This window comes from Dama dama, chromosome 20, assembly GCF_033118175.1.
Source record: "Dama dama isolate Ldn47 chromosome 20, ASM3311817v1, whole genome shotgun sequence".
NCBI lineage: Eukaryota > Metazoa > Chordata > Mammalia > Artiodactyla > Cervidae > Dama > Dama dama.
Window position 1 is genome coordinate 29703473 of NC_083700.1, and position 17699 is coordinate 29721171.

General features: G+C 38.7%; 1 protein-coding gene and 1 pseudogene across 2 annotated transcripts in view; one reads left to right on the forward strand and one right to left on the reverse strand.

Annotated features, from left to right (window-relative positions):
* The window catches only part of TRIM33 (tripartite motif containing 33), a 137577-nt gene that overhangs the window by 13275 nt on the left and 106603 nt on the right, over positions 1-17699 (forward strand). The gene's annotated exons all lie outside the window — the stretch shown is intronic.
* On the reverse strand, positions 16837-17061 carry LOC133040872 (small nuclear ribonucleoprotein G-like; annotated as a pseudogene).

Sequence of the window (17699 nt, forward strand, 5' to 3'; positions counted from 1 at the left end):
AAATTTCAGTTATCCATGCATACCTATCTTTTTAAACAAAAGAGTGGATTTTAAATGTCACACTTTTTTTTTTTTAAATGTCACACTTTTAAGGGACAATGGAATGTGGGTTATTTTGTTTTGAATTAGATGGCAAGGTATTTATTATGCATTTTTACTATAGCTCTGTTAAAGTGTACAACATATGTGGATAGTACCAGACTTTAGTACTGGACATGATATTCCCAATTCACAGGAAAGCAATGGGCAGAGAAATTAGAAACTTTAGAATGAAATATTTCATCATGGCAGAATTTCTTAAAATAATGAAACCAAAATTTTTTTAACTTTCAAATGTGGTTCAGAAGTAGGCATTAGTCATGGCTAAAATTTACAGCTTTCACTTTTAATGTTGGTTGGCGGGGGGGGGGGGGGTCACGGTCTCCCTTCTCATGTGTATGAGGTGACTGATTTTGGCTCTTAATGCTTTTGACTGTAATCCAGGCTGTCTTAATATTGATCCAGTTTTCTCTTGCTCTGTTTTCTAGCCCCTGTTTTGTCATGTGATTTGAAGGTAGGGTATCTGAATTAGTAATAGCAGGATAGAATTAGATATGGGTAGGTTTATTTGAATCTGACTAAACTTCATGTACCTTATCTGTAAAATAACATCTGCTTCAGGTTAAATTTTTTCATGTTGTTTGCATATAAGAAATCTCTCAAGTAATATTCTCAGTTTTTTGTTGTTTTTTTTTAAATAAAGAAACAAACCCACTGAGGCAGAAAGGTAAAATTTTGCCTAACTGTGGCTCTCCCATATGGAGGTTAATAGACCAGCCTCAAATAGGTGCCTTTAGAGGCCAGACAGGTAACAAGTGTAAGACAGAGTATCAAAGCTTGCCTTGCCTAGAAGCAGTAAAATTTAGACTTAAAAAATACTCCAAAAAAAAAAAAAAAAATACTCCTTCCTGACCAGATAATACCTGATTATCAGTTTTCTACCTTTGCCCTCATTCAGAATCTGATTAGTCACTTTTATTTGAGTTGGACATATTAACAATTTATAATTAGTTTGATATCATAGTTTTAAAAGCTTAACCACTTATGTAGACTTTTTCTTTTAGAGTGTCTCAGTAAGTGATATTGTAATGTTTTAATAAGAATTAAGCATTATTAGAATGATTAGTATTATTTGTACTATTTAGTTAGATAAGAAAATGGGACAAAAATGTCAAAGTATGAATTGTCTAGTCAAATTGGTAAATTGATTGAAATGCAAGTTCAGTTGATTAGCAAGTTCACAGAAGTCTAACTGGTGATATAGATGCCTTCAGAACTTCACTAATTCTGTACCAAGCCATGTTGTAATATACATCTGAAATTTACCTACCTGTTCTTCCTTCTTCTGAAAACACTCGAGATTTTACGTGTTAAAAAGGGAGTTAGATGAACGGTTCTCAGCTGATGTGTCGTAGCAGCATACTACACTAGAGCAGTTAGTTCCCAGGTCTGCTGCCGAATTCTGAACAGCATGAAATTAATTTTTATTACAGTGGCACATTTGATGTCTGTTCGATCTACTGTTGAGTCCAATGGGTCACTTAATGTGGCATGATGAAACTTGGGAAAAAGGCAATATCATGTCGAAAAGTTGTTTGAAAACTGTCTTTTCAGTAGAGAGCGTTGTCCAGGTAGTAATCAGTTTTTCTTATAGAGTAGTTTTGTGATGGGGACTAAAATAACTGGTTTATTTTTAATGATATGTAGTTTTTAAGTAAATGTTCTATTGAAATATAGAGGTGTAAAAATCTAAAGCATATAGTTCAGTCAGTATGCATAAAGTAAACACACTTGTAAATTCGACAACCAGAATGAGAAAGGACATTATTACCCTATAGGCCTGTACTCTCTGAGTCTCCTTCCAGTTATTATATACTACCTGTGAACCTAACTTCTAACAACATAGGTTAATATGCCTGTTTTAAATTTTTATTTATTTATTTGGCTGTGCTGGGTCTTCGTTGCTGGAGAGGCTATTCTCTACTTGTAGTGCAAAGGCTTCTCTTGTTGCAGAGCATGGGCTGCAGGGCTTCAGCACTCATGGCCCATGGGCTCAGCAGTTGCAGCTCCTGGTTTCCAGAGTACAGGCGCAGTAGTTGTGGAGCACAGGCCTAGTTGCCCCTCAGTCTCTGGGATCCCCCTGCACCAGGGATCGAACCTGTCTCTCCTGCATTGGCAGACAGATTCTTTACCACTGAGCCACCAGGGAAGCCCCCAAATTTTATTTAAATAGAACCATACAGTATGTACTAGTTTGTGGCTGACTGCTTTTGCTCAACATTGTGAGATTGTTCACGTTGCTTTTGATTGTAGTTTGTTCATTGTCTGCACAGCATTCATCGTATGAATGTACTAAAATTTATCCATTCAAATATTGGTGGACATTTGAGTTGTTTATAGTGTGTTTTACTATTATGAAGATGTTTATTTAACATGTCTCTTGGGGAACATATGCACACATCCTGTTGCTTACATCCTTATTTTAGAGTGGACTTGCCGAGTTATAAGTTGCGCATGAGTTCAGCTTTGCTAGATAATGCCAAACAGATTTCTTAAATGGTTGTATCAAGTTATACTACTGCCAGTAGTGTTTGAGATTTTTAATTGCTTTGTATTCTTACTAATACTTGATATTATCTGTCTTTGACATTTTAGCCGGTATCCATATCTTGGGGTTTCACATCTATGGATTCAACCAACTACAGATAGAAAATACTCAGAAAAAAAATTTCAGAGTTCTAAAGAGCAAAGCCACCCTGGCAACTATTTACATACCATTTACGTTGTGTTAGGTATTAAATGTAATCTTAAGATGATTAAAAGTATATGGAAGAAAAAGTTTATAGACAGTTGTGTATAAGTTATATACAAATATTTCACTTATGTAAGGATTTTGATATCTATAGGGGTCCTGGAACCATTCCTCCATGAATACTGGGTGATGACTGTTTATGTGCATCCTTATGCCTGTACCAAATTGTCTTGCTTATTATAGTTTTGTGGTAAGATTTAAAGTTGGTAGTAAGTCTCCATCTTTGTTCTTTTTTGAGATTATTTTAGTTATTCTCTTATAGGTCCCTTGATTTTCTATATGAGTTTTAGCATTGGCCTGTTGATTTCTACAAAAAACCAGCTGGGAATTTGATAGAAATTATGTTGAGTTTGTAAGCCAGTTCTGAGGAGTATTGCCATCCTAACAACATCAAATCTTCTGATTCATGAACTTAGAGGACGTTTTTACATTTATAGGCATACCTTGCTTTGCTGTGCTTCGCAGCTGCTGTGTTTTTTACAAATGCAGGTTTTGTGGTAACTCTGCATCAAGCAGATCAGCGCCATTTTTCCAACAGCATTTGCTTACTACATGTATCTGTCACATTTTGGTAACTCTTGAAATATTTCAAACTCTCCACCAGCAAAAAGATTACATCTTGTTGAAGGTTCAGATGATGATTAACATTTTTTAATTGTAAAGTATTTTTAAATTAAGGTATGTGTATGTATATATTTTTGTGCACAATGCTGTTGCACACTTGCCAGGCTACAGTGTAGTATAAGTGTAACTTACATGTACTGGGAAACCAAAACATTTGTCTGACTTGCTTTATTGTGAAACTCAGTTTATTGTGATGGTCTGGAACCAACCCCGCAGTATCTCCAGGGTATGCCTATATTTAGGAATTCTCTAATTTCTTTGAACAGTATTTTACAGGTTTTGGAATATAGGTTTTACATGTTAAGAAATTTATTTCTAAGTACAGTTTGCCCTTGAACATTGTCGTGGTTGGGATGCCAACCTTCTGAGCAGACAAAGCAAAAATTTGTGCATAATTTACAGTCATTTCTCTGTATATACAATTTGGTTCCTCCATACCTGTGATTCTGCATCCATAGATAAAACCAGCCATGAATTGTGTGATACTGTAGTATTAAAAAGTGAAGTTGCTCAGTTGTGTCCTACTCTTTGCAACCCTATGGACTGTAGCCCGCCAGGCTCCTCCATCCATGGGATTTTCCGGCAAGAATACTGGAGTGGGTTGCCATTTCCTTCTCCAGGGGATCTTCCGAACCCAGGGATTGAACCTGGATCTCCTGCACTGCAGGCAGACTCTCTACCGTCTGAGGCACCAGGGAAGCCCACTGTGGTATTTACTATTGGAGAATACTGATGTATAGGTTTACCTGTGCTATTCAGACCCATGCTGTTCAGGGTCAACTGTACTGTATTCTTTCTAATGCTATTATAAATGAGAATATCTTCTTAATTTCATTTTTTTTGGATTGTCTATTACTTCATATTCATTATTTACTGCATAAAAATACAATTGAGTTTTATACATTAGTCTTTCATTCTTCCATATATTCTGGGGACTAGGAAGTACTTTAATTATTATAGCCATTATCTTACTGTTGCTGTTTGTATGATATCTTTTCTTACCTTCCATTGTTGTTCAGTTGCTCAGTCCTGTCTGACTCTTTGTGACCACATTTGAATCTATTTGTGTATTTGAATATAAATTGTATATTTTGTATTTTTGTAACCAAAAAAGCTTATTTTTGGTTTTGTTTTTAATCCAGCTTAACAATTGCTGTCTTTTGGTTGGCTTGTTTATTCTATTTACACTTAATATTACTGTTGATATAGTTGGACTTATGCCTGCCATCTTGCTTTTTCTTTTCTTTATATATCACATAACCTTTGTTCTTTCGTTTTTCCATTTCTGCCTTCTTTTGTAATGCTTATCTCCCCAACCCCCAAGACTGCCAATTGTTTGTTTGTTTAGTGACTTGACTAGATCATTTTAACGAAGTCAGGTTTATATTCCACTTCAAAAGAACTGGACTTACCAAGGGAACATTTCATGGCAGGATGGGCACAATAAAGGATAGAAATGGTAAGGACCTAACAGAAGCAGAAGAATTTAAGAAAAGGTGGCAAGAAAACACAGAAAAACTATACAGAAAACGTCTTAGTGACCTGGATAACCATGATGGTGTGGTCTCTCACCCAGAGCTGGACATCCTGGAGTGTGAAGTCAAGTGGGTCTTAGGAAGCATTACTATGATCAAAACTAGTAGAGGTGACCAAGGCTAGTGGAGGTGACAGAATTCAAGTTGAGCTATTTAAAATTGTACAAGATGATGCTGTTAAAGTGTTGTGCTCAATGTGTCAGCAGATTTGGAAAACTCAGCAGTGGCTACTGGACTGGAAAAGGTAAGTTTTCATTCCAGTCCCAAAGAAGGGCAATGCCAAAGAAAGTTTAAACTTCTGTACCATTGCACTCATTTCACAAAGCAAGGTTATGCCAAAAATCCTTCAAGTTAGGCTTCAGCAGTATGTGAACTGAGAACTTTCAGATGTACAAGTTGGGTTTTGAAGAGGCAGAGGAACCAGAGATCAAATTGCCAACATTTGTTGGATCATGGAGAACGCAAGGGAATTCCAGGAAAACATCTACTTCTGCTTCATTAACTGTGCTAAAGCCTTTGATTGTGTGGATCACAACAAACTGGAAAATTCTTAAAAGAGATGAGAACACCAGACCACCTTACCTGTCTCCTGAGAAACCTGTATGTGGGTCAAGAAGCAACAGTTAGAACCAGACGTGAAACAACTGACTAGTTGTAAATTGGAAAAGGAGTACGTCAAGGCTGTATATTGTTACCCTGCTTATTTAACTTATATACATGGTACATCATGCAAAATACCAGGCTGGATGAAAGATAAACTGAAATTAACATTCAGTTCAGTTTAGTCGCTCAGTCGTGTCCAATTCTTTGCGACCCCGTGAATCGCAGCACGCCAGGGCTCCCTGTCCATCACAAACTCCCGGAGTCCGCCCAAACCCATGTCCATTGAGTCGGTGATGCCATCCAACCATCTAATCCTCTGTCGCCCCCTTCTCCTCCTGCCCTCAGTCTTTCCCAGCATCCGGGTCTTTTCCAATGAGTCGGTTCTTCACATCAGGTGGCCAAAGTATTGGAGTTTCAGCTTCAACATCGGTCCTTCCAATGAACACCCAGGACTGGTCTCCTTTAGGATGGGCTGGTTGGATCTCCTTGCAGTCCAAGGGACTCTCAAGAGTCTTCTCCAACACCACAGTTCAGAAACATCAATTCTTCGGCACTCAGCCTTACTTATAGTCCAACTCTTAAAACATCCATACATGACTACTGGAAAAATCATAACCTTGACTAGACGGACCTTCGTTGGCAAAGTAATGTCTCTGCTTTTTAATATGCTGTCTAGGTTGGTCATAGCTTTCCTTCCAAGGAGTAAGTGTCTTTTAATTTCTTGGCTGCAGTCACCATCTGCAGTGATTTTGGAGCCCAAAAAAATAAAGTCTGACACTGTTTCCACTTTTTCCCCATCTATGAAGTGATGGGACCAGATGCTATGATCTTAGTTTTCTGAATGTTGAGCTTTAAGCCAGCTTTTTCACTCTCCTCTTTCACTTTCATCAAGAGGCTCTTTAGTTCTTCTTCACTTCCTGCCATAAGGGTGGTGTCATCTGCATATCTGAGGTTATTGATATTTCTTCCAGCAGTCTTGATTCCAGCTTGTGCTTCCTCCAGCTCAGCGTTTCTCATGATGTACTCTGCATATAAGTTAAATAAGCAGGGTGACAATATACAGCCTTGACGTACTCCTTTTCCTATTTGGAACCAGTCTGTTGTCCCATGTCCAGTTCTAACTGTTGCTTCCTGACCTGCATGCAGGTTTCTCAAGAGGCAGATCAGGTGGTCTGGTGTTCCCATCTCTTTCAGAATTTTCCACAGTTTATTGTGATCCACACAGTCAAAGGCTTTGGCATAGTCAATAAAGCAGAAATAGATGTTTTTCTGAAACTCTCTTGCTTTTTAATATCAACAACCTCACATGTGCAAATGATATCACTGTAATGGCTTCTGGAACTCTCTTGCTTTTTAATATCAACAACCTCACATGTGCAAATGATATCACTGTAATGGCAGAAAGTGAAGAGAAACTATTGAGCCTCTTGATGAGGGTGAAGGAGGAGACTGAAAAAGCTGACTTGAAACTTGTTAGAAAAACTAAGACCGTGGCATCTGGTCCCATCACTTCATGGCAAATACATGGGGAAAAAGTGGAAACAGTGACAGATTTTATTTTCATGAGCTTCAGAATCACTGTGGACAGTGACTGCAGCCGTGAAATGAAAGACACTTGCTCCTTGGAAGGAAAGCTATGATAAACCTATACAGAATATTAAAAAGCAGAAACATCACTTTGCTGACAAAAATCCGTATAGTAAAAGATGTATGGTTTTTCCATTAGTCATGTATGTTTGTGATAGTTGGGCCACAAAGAAGACTGAGTGCCGAAGAATTGATGCTTTTGAATTGTTAGGCTGGAGAAGACTCTTGAGAGTCCCTTGGACTGTTATGAGATCAAACTAGTCAATCCTAGAGGAAATCAGCTCTGAATATTCTTTGGAAGAGTGTTGCTGAAGCTCTAATTCTATAGCCACCTGAAGAGCTCACTCATTGGGAAAGACCCTGATGCTGGGAAGGATTGAGGGCAAGGGGAGAAGGGGGCGACAGAGGATGAGACGGTTAGATAGCATTTCCAACTCAGTGGACAAGAATTTGAACAAACCCTGGGAGATAGAGGACAGAGGAGTCTGGCATGCTGCAGTCATGGGGTTGCAGAGTTGGACACAACTTAGTGATTGAACAATATGAAGCCTCTGATATTTCTTATCAGAGGGCTTAATCTTGGGCATATGTAGTCATCCTGGCATATCATGATTTTAGGTGTGTTCTGTTTATATTTTTGATCTGTTATGAAATCTACCTCTCTTGATATCACACCAGGCTATGCCTTGGGATATAACTTTTCCCATAGTCCTTTGTAATGAAATTCAGACCCTGTTCTAAGATAGTTTTTGAGATTGTCTTTGAGGTTTGTCGTGATCCCAGGTGGGTTCCTTTTTAGGTTCCTTGGGTCTCTGATAAACAGTTGACTTGTAGTTTAGCTTATTGTTCTCACGAAGGTATCAACTTCCTCTTGTTTACCATCAAAATTTTCTGTTTCAGGAAGTGCTCTTAGTCTTGAACTTTTGCATATTCTGTTCCAAGTAAAGTCAGTTGTTTGGGGAAGTACTTCAGAGCTCTCTGTTCTTAAAGTCTGCCTCTTTCCTGGGTGAAGTCTCTGAGCTGCTGCTCTGGAGCTGTCAGTCAGTTCAGTCGCTCAGTCATTTCTGACTCTTTGCGACCCCATGGACCACAGCGCGCCAGGCCTCCCTGTCCATCACCAACTCCTGGAGTTTACCCAAACTCATGTCATCGAGTTGGTGATACCATCCAGCCATCTCATCCTCTGTCGTCCCCTTCTCCTCCTGCCCTCAATCTTTTCCAGCATCAGGGTCTTTTCCAGTGAATTGGCTCTTTGTATCAGGTGGCCAAAGTATTGGAGCTTCAGCTTCAGCATCAGTCCTTCCAATAAATATTCAGGACTGATTTCCTTTAGGATTGACTGTTTTGATCTCCTTGCAGTCCAAGGGACTCTCAAGAGTCTTCTCCAACACCACAGTTGAAAACCATCAATTCTTTGGTACTCAGCTTTCTTTCTGGTCCAACTCAAAACCGTAGCTTAGACCAGACGGACATTTGTCAGCAAAGTAATGTCTCTGCCTTTTAACATGCTGTCTAGGTTGGTCATAGCTTTCTTCCAAGGAGCAAGCATCTTTTAATTTCATGGCTGCAGTCACCATCTGCAGTGATTTTTGGAGCCCAAGAAAATAAAGTCTGTTATTATTTCCATTGTTTCCCCAACTGTTTGCCTTGAAGTGATAGGACTGGATGCCTTGATCTTCGTTTTTTGAATGTTGAGTTTTAAGCCAGCTTTTTTACTCTCCTCTTTCACTTTCTTTTTTTTTTTTTTCATTTTCCTCTTTCACTTTCAAGAGGCTCTTCAGTTCCTCTTTGCTTTCTGCCATAAGGGTGGTGTCATCTGCATATCTGAGGTTATTGATACTTCTCCTGGCAGTCTTGATTCCAGCTTGTGCTTCATCCAGCCCAGCATTTCACATGATGTACTCCACATCTAAGTTAAATAAGCAGGGTGACAATAAGCAGAATGTCTGGATCTAGGTGAGTGATCACACCATTGTGGTTATCTGGGTCATTAAAATCTTTTTGGTATAGTTCTTCTGTGTATTCTTTCCACCTCTTAATATCTTCTGATTCTGTTAGGTCCATACCGTTTCTGTCTTTTATTGTGCCCATCTTTGCATGAAATGTTCCCTTAGTAGCTCTAATATTATTGAAGAGTTCTCTAGTCTTTCCCATTCTGTTGTTTTCCTCCATTTTTTTTTTTGCATTGATCACTAAGGAAGGCTTTCTTATCTCTCCTTGCTAGTCTTTGGAACACTGCATTCTAATGGGTATATCTTTCCTTTTCTCCTTTGCCTTTCGCTTCTCTTCTTTTCTCAGCTATTTGTAAGGCCTCCTCAGACAACCATTTTGCCTTTTTGCATTTCTTTTCCTTGGGGATGGTCTTGATCACTGCCTCCTGTACAATGTTACAGTCCTCCATCCATAGCTCTTTAGGCACTCTGTCTGTCAGGTCTAATCCCTTGAATCTGTTTGTTACTTCCACTGTATAATCATAAGGGATTTGATTTAGGTCATACCTGAATGGTCGAGTGGTTTTCCCTACTTTCTCCAATTTAAGTCTGAATTTGGCAATGAGTTCATGATCTGAGCCACAGTCAGCTCCTGGTCTTGATTTTCCTGACTGTATAGAGCTTTTCTATCTTTGGCTGCAAAGACTATAATCAGTTTCAATTTGGTATTGACCATCTGATGATGTCCATGTGTGGAGTCGTCTCTTGTGTTTTTGGGAGAGCTGTAGGTGGGGCTAGTGGCTCACTTCTTGGGGTGACTTCCCTACTGTATGAGCAGGATACTAGGTGGAGTACAGTTGTCTTACTGACTTTGCTCTTCTTGGGCATGCAACCTGTGCATTACAAGCAAATGAGCCAGTTGGCCCCAGAATTTTTGTTCTGCTGTGTCTAGGGTAGAGTTGTGTCTTATATTTTGGGGCTGTGTGGAGGAAGGGAGTTTCTGACCTCTTGGTTGCGCTGCCTTGAGTTGAGCATCTGCAGTCCAGAGCTGTCTGTGCAGGATGAGAAACGCTGATGGCCTACCCTTGACTTGGAGCCTGTGGGAAGGTCTTTTTGGTCCTGTCTACCTGGAGTTGTGGGAAGTGGAGAGTGGGTTGTAGCTTCAGTGCCACAGACTTGCTGTTTCTTCCACCAAGCTTTAGTACTTTCCCTAAGTGTATGTTTGTTCTTTTTTTTAAAAAACTGTATGGTCTGAGGACAATTGACAGATTTCCTGTGGTTATTAAAAAAAGAATTTCCCCAGTTATGGTTATTTCCCCATGAAGGCATCTGCAGAGCTCCTTCCACTACCTTTTCAAAAATTGTCCCTGTTCTGTTTTTTAAGAAAATCAGTATCTTCATGGTGTATCTTCTTTTCCTGTCTTTTTGTCTTAAACAGAAGAGTACTTAACGTCTTTGTTTGAAGTGGGTTTCTTTTAGAGAATGTATTGTTGGAGCATGTTTTAATTTTATCCATTCTGCCAACTTCTGTCTTTTAATATGTGTATTTAGACCATTTATATTTTAAGTCACTTATTGATATGCTAGGTATTAAATCTCTTACTGTTTGATTCCTCTGTTTTTCTTTTCTTGCCTTCATGTGGGTTACGTAAACATTTAAAAAAAAATTCTATCTTAATATTTATTTTTATTTATGATTTGGCTGCACTGGGTCTTAATTGTGACATGTAGTATCTTTAGTTGCTGCATGTGCAATCTAGTTTCCAAACCAGGGATGAACCTGGGCCCTTGCATTGGGAGAGTGAGTCTTAGCTGCTGGACTATCAGGAAGTTCTAAGATTCCATCTTTTTTTATAGTGTTTTTATATAGTTTTATATAGCGCTTGAATAGTTTCTTAATGATTGTTTTAGATCTTGTATTATTCATTTTTAACTTACAGTCTATACTGATGATTTATTATTTGGAGTTGAGTATAGAAAGTATTCAGATCCTTTTACCCTTTTCCTGTTGTAAACTAGGATTATCTTTAAATATTTCCTCTATATATAGCACCTTATGAGATATTGTTATAATTTTTACATCAGCCATCACATAAGATTTAAGGTACCCATGAGGAAACGTATTGTTTACCCTCATTCTTAGCCATTACAGTGTTCTTTTCTGAAGATTGATGTTCATTCTCTTAACACATCTTTGGGAAGATTCCCTGGAGAAGGCAATGGCACCCCACGCCAGTGCTCTTGCCTGGAAACTCCCGTGGACGGAGGAGCCTGGTGGGCTGCAGTCCATGGGGTCACAGAGTCGGACACGACTGGGCGACTTCACTTCCTCTGTTTAGCAGACTTCTTTAATCATACATTTAAGGGTAGGTTTGCCAATGACAAAGTTTTGTTTGCTTTGTGAGAATATCTTTTTGATTGGTTTTCTTGTTTGAAGGATATTTCTTTTTGAGTACAGGACTTGTTGATGTTTTTTCTTTTCTTCTTTGAACAACTTTGTTCCACTTCCTTATGTCCCTCATTGAGAAATCCACTGTTGTTGGAATTGATGTTCTTTGTAATGCAATTACATTGGCTCCTTTCAAGGCTTTTCTGTGTTTGTAAGCTTTCAGAACTCAGTGATGGGTCTTGATGTGGATTTCTTTGGATTTATTCCGTAAATCCTTTAGATTTATCCCTCTAATTCCATTCTTAAGGGTTTTGCATCTGTACGTTTATATGTTGGCAAGTTTGGGAGATTTTTAGTCATTATTTGTTAAAATACTTTTTGAGTTCCACTGCTCCTCCTAGGATGGCAGTGGTATGAATGTTAGCCATTTTCTTATTCTCCCACAGGTTCTTGAGACTGTTAAATATTTTTTCATCTATTTTGGGTAAATTATATTGATTTGGTCTGAAGTTCAATGATTCTGTTCTCTGTCATTTTCACTTTACTATTGAGGTAATTTATCAAGTTTTTTAGTTATTTTAGTTTGGTATTGTATAGGCTTCCCAGATGGCTCTGTGGTAAAGAATCCACCTGCCAGTGCAGGAGATGGAAGAGATTCGGGTTCAATCCCTGGGTCAGAAAGATTCCCTGGAGTAGGAAGTGGCAACCCACTCCATGTTCTTGCCTGGAAAATTCCCTGGACAGAGGAGCCTGGTGGGCCACAGTCTGTGGGATCACAAAGAGTCAGACACGACTATGTACCCATGTATATATGTTAATTTCTTTAAATTCCTTGTCACACCATTCTAAGATCTGATTCTCTTGAACATACGTCAGTTGTTTTTTCTCATTTAAATTAGAATGTTCCTAGTGGTTAGTTTGGCTGATTTTTGAGTGTTTTGTGGTATTGTGGACATTATATTCTGATACTCAGGGTCATAGTTAATCCTTTTTAACTAGCAGTTTTCCTATGGAACAACATGATAGCTAAATGGGTTTTGGCTTCTCCTTGGGCCCTAATGTCACCATTTCAGCAGAAGTGGAGTGCTGACTCTTAACTGCCTTGTTGCAAATGAATGAGCTGAAATTTCAGTTCCCACTTGCTCTTACCTTACAAAAATGGGATATACTAACTCATAAATTTGTTGCTGACTCATTGGAAAAGATCCTGATGCTGGGAAAGGTTGAGGGCAGGAGAAGGGGGCAACAGAGGCTTAGATGGTTGGATGACATCATCAACTCAGTGGACATAAGTTTGAGCAAACTCTGGGAGATAGTGAAGGACAGGGAAGCCTGCAGTCCATGTGGTCGCAAAGAGTCAGACACGACTTAGCGACTGGACAATGTGTATTGGTGGCTCAGTGGTAAAGAATCTGCCTACAATGCAGGAGACAGGCGTTTCGGTTCCTGGGTTGGGTTGATCCCCTGGAGAAAGAAATGACAACGCACTCCAGTATTCTTGCCTGGGAAAAGCAAGAGTCAGGCTGGATTTAGCAACTAAACAACAATGCTCAATTCCACTGAGCTTCCCTGACACAGGGGAAGAGAAAGCCTAGGGCTGACTCACCCCACTTTTTTGCTGTAGGTTAAGGGTGGAATCTCAGCTTCCCCTGAACTTCAGCATACCAGAGACTGGGAGTAGAGTGATGACTTGCCTCACTTTCCACAATGTTATTCTGTCTTGTCATTGTCTAGTGGGGGTGGACATTCAGCTCCCTGTTACTACCCTCTGACCCGGAGGGCAAGATTTAGTAGTTTAGGTAAGAAAGAATATTGGCTTCAATTAAAATGTCCTGTATTTAAGATCACGACAGTGGAGATACTGAGGATTTTTTCCCTTTTTTTCAGCTTTGTTGAGATATCCTCGTGAAGTGATGTCAAAGTTGCTCAGTTGTGTCTGACTTTTTGCGATTCCATAGACTGTAGAGGAGCCTGCCAGGCTCCTCTGTCCATGGAATTCTCTGGGCCAGAATGCTGAAGTGGGTAGCCATTCCCAGGTCTCCTGTATCACAGGTGGATTCTTTACCATCTGAGCCACCAGGGAAGCCCTGGTGAAGTATAGTTGACAAAATTGTAAGGTATTTGAAATGTACATCATGATGATTTGATATATAGTGTGAAAGGATTCCTCCATGTCTATTCAGTTAACCCATCCATCACCTTGTGTTTTTGTATATATCAGTGAGAATATTTAAGTTCTAATCCCTAAGGAAATTTCACCTGTATAATATGGTGTTATCAACTATGGTCACCATGTTGTACATTAGATTTTTCAGTCATTATTCATCTTAGAGCAGAGAATTTGTATCCTTTTATCATAAGCTTCTCTCTCTTCTATTCTCCACCCCCCCCCCCCCCAAACCCCTGGCAACCACTTCTAGTGTTTCTTGACTAGAGTTTTTGACTTTTAAGGTTGGTTTTTTTTTTTTCTTCCAGCTTCCACATGTAAGTGACACCATGCAGTATTGGTCTTTGTCTGGCTTATTTCATTTAGATCCATCTGTGTTGTCACAAATGGCAGGGTTTCCTCTTTCCTCGTGGCTGAACACTGTCCCGTTTTTTGTCTGTGTGACTGTATGCAGGTATGCATCATGCATCCACACCACGTCTTCTTTTTTTTTTTTTTAATTTATTGTTGTTACTTGGAGGCTAATTACTTTACAATACTGTAGTGGTTTTTGCCATACATTGACATGAATCAGCCATGGATTTACATGTGTTCCCCATCCTGATCCCCCCTTCACCTCCCTCCCCATCCCGTCCCTCTGGGTCTTCCCAGTGCACCAGCCCTGAGCACTTGCTCATGCATCCAGCCTGGGCTGGCGATGTTTCACACTTGATAATATACATGTTTCAATGCTATTCTCTCAGACCAACCCACCCTCGCCTTCTCCCACAGAGTCCAAAAGTCTGTTCTATACATCTGTGTCTCTTTTTCTGTCCTGCATATAGGGTTATCATTACCATCTTTTTAAATTCCATATATATGCGTTAGTATACTGTATTGGTGTTTATCTTTCCGGCTTGCTTCACTCTGTATAATGGGCTCCAGTTTCATCCATCTCTTTAGAACTGATTCAAATGAATTCTTTTTAATGGCTGAGTAATACTCCATTGTGTATGTGGACTATAGCTTTCTTATCCATTCGTCTGCTGATGGGCATCTAGGTTGCTTCCATGTCCTGGCAATTATAAACAGTGCTGTTATGAACACTGGGGTACACGTGTCTCTTTCAGATCTGGTTTCCTCGGTGTGTATGCCCAGGAGTGGGATTGCTGGGTCATATGGCAGTTCTATTTCCAGTTTTTTAAGAAATCTCCACGCTGTTCTCCATAGTGATTGTACTAGTTTTCATTCCCACCAACAGTGTAAGAGGGTTTCCTTTTCTCCATACCCTCTCCAGCAGTTTTGCTTGTAGACTTTTGGATAGCAGCCATTCTGACTGGCATGTAATGGTACCTCATTGAGGTTTTGATTTGCATTTCTCTGATAATGAGTGATGTTGAGCATCTTTTCATGTGTTTGTTAGCCATCTGTATGTCTTCTTTGGAGAAATGTCTGTTTGGTTCTTTGGCCCATTTTTTGACGGTCATTTATTTTTCTGGAATTGAGCTGTAGGAGTTGCTTATATATTTTTGAGATTAATCCTTTGTTGCTTCACTTGCTATTATTTTCTCCCATTCTGAAGGCCGTCTTTTCACCTTGCTTATAGTTTCCTTTGTAGTGCAAAAGCTTTTAAGTTTCATTAGGTCCCATTTGTTTAGTTTTGCTTTTATTTCCAATATTCTGGGAGGTGGGTCATAGAGGATCCTGCTGTGGTTTATGTCAGAGAGTGTTTTGCCTATGTTCTCCTCTAGGAGTTTTATAGTTTCTGGTCTTACATTTAGATCTTTAATCCATTTTGAGTTTATTTTTGTGTATGGTGTTAGAAAGTGTTCTAGTTTCATTCTTTTACAAGTGGTTGACCAATTTTCCCAGCACCACTTGTTAAAGAGGTTGTCTTTTTTTCCATTGTATATCCTTGCCTCCTTTGTCAAAGATAAGGTGTCCATAGGTGTGTGGATTTATCTCTGGGCTTTCTATTTTGTTCCATTGATCTATATTTCTGTCTTTGTGCCAGTACCATACTGTCTTGATGACTGTGGCTTTGTAGTAGAGCCTGAAGTCAGGCAGGTTGATTCCTCCAGTTCCATTCTTCTTTCTCAAGATTGCTTTGGCTATTTGAGGTTTTTTTGTATTTCCATACAAATTGAGAAATTATTTGTTCTAGTTCTGTGAAAAATACCGTTGGTAGCTTGATAGGGATTGCATTGAATCTATAGATTGCTTTGGATAGTATACTCATTTTCACAATATTAATTCTTCCAATCCATGAACACAGTATATTTCTCCATCTATTTGTGTCCTCTTTGATTTCTTTCATTAGTGTTTTATAGTTTTCTATACATAGGTCTTTTGTTTCTTTAGATAGATATACTCCTAAGTATTTTATTCTTTTCGTTGCAATGGTGAATGGTATTGTTTCCTTAATTTCTCTTTCTGTTTTCTCAGTGTATAGGAATGCAAAGGATTTCTGTGTGTTAATTTTATATCCTGCAACTTTGCTATATTCATTGATTAGCTCTAGTAATTTTCTGGTAGAGTCTTTAGGATTTTCTATGTAGAGGTGAGAGTTTTACTTCTTTTTTTCCTATCTGGATTCCTTTTACTTCTTTTTCTGCTCTGATTGCTGTGGCCAACACTTCCAAAACTATGTCGAATAGTAGCACCATGTCTTCTTTAAGTGTTTATCTGTTGATGGACACTTGGGTTGTTTCCATGTCTGGTTATTGTGAATAATGCCATGAACACAGGAGTGCAGTGTCTCTTTGACATCTTGTTTTCTTTTCTTTTTTTGGATATATACCCAGAAGTGGAATTGCTGGGTCATATATCAGTTCTCATTTTTTTTAAGAAACCTTTGTACTGTTTTTCATAATGGCTGTGCCAGTTTACATTCCCACCATCAGTACACAACTATCTGCTTTTCTCCACATCCTCACTACTTGTTTGTTATCTTTTTGTTGTTTTTCCAACCAGGAACAGGTCATGATAGAAAAAAATCAGAATAAGATCAAATATTGTATATTGAGAACAGCTGAGAAAGCATTTTTGACTATTACAGTTATTTAACAAAAAAGTTCAGTAAGAAAATGTACACGACCCAATTTTTCTCATAAAATGTGGAAAGGGGATGCATGGAAGCAGTTGATTCCTTTGGTGAGCACAGCCATTGTTCATACTCGTTCTAAGGCTTCTAACATGATGATGCTACTTCCTTGTATTACCACCATTCCAATATTGTTCTGTTGCCACTAGTTGCCATCTACACATTCATCTACCACAAGATTCATAAAGGGATCAAATCCCCACAATAGTCCTTGGACATATCTGCCACCATTTAATTTCAATAACTTCTTGTCCATAAATATCTTCAACTCAGGAGAATGAGCTTTGCTCATCATGTCTCCTCAGCTGGTATCTTTTTGATGAAAGCCTTTCTTACAGATTTGAGATGATATCTCATTGTGGTTTTGATTTCTGTTCCCTGATGGATAGTGATGTTGAGCACCTTTGCATGTACCTGTTGGCCAGTTGTATTTCTTCTTTGCAAAAATGTCTATTCCATTTCTTTGTCCATTTTTAAATTGGATTTTATTGAGTTATGTGAGTTCTTTATGTATTTTATTTTGGTTATTAACTTCTTACCAGAAAACGACTTGCAAATATTTTCTTCCATTCTGTAGCTTGCCTTTTCATTTTGTTGATATTTTCCTTTACTGTGCAAAAGCTTTTTAGTTTGATGTTTCCCACTTGTTTATTTTTGTTTTGTTACATTTGCTCATGGCATCAAACTGAAAAAACTGTTGTCAAGACTGATGTCAAAGCGCTTATCCCCTTTGTATCCTTCTAGGAGTTTTATAGTTTCTGGTCTTTGATTTTTGTGTATGGTGTAAGACAGGGGTTCGGTTTCATTCTTTCATTCCACATTGTATGTGGCAATCCAGTTTTCCCAACACTATTTGTTGAAGTGGATATATTGAGGATTTCTTTAGGTCCTGACATTTGATACTTTATAAGTGTGAAATTATAGAATCAT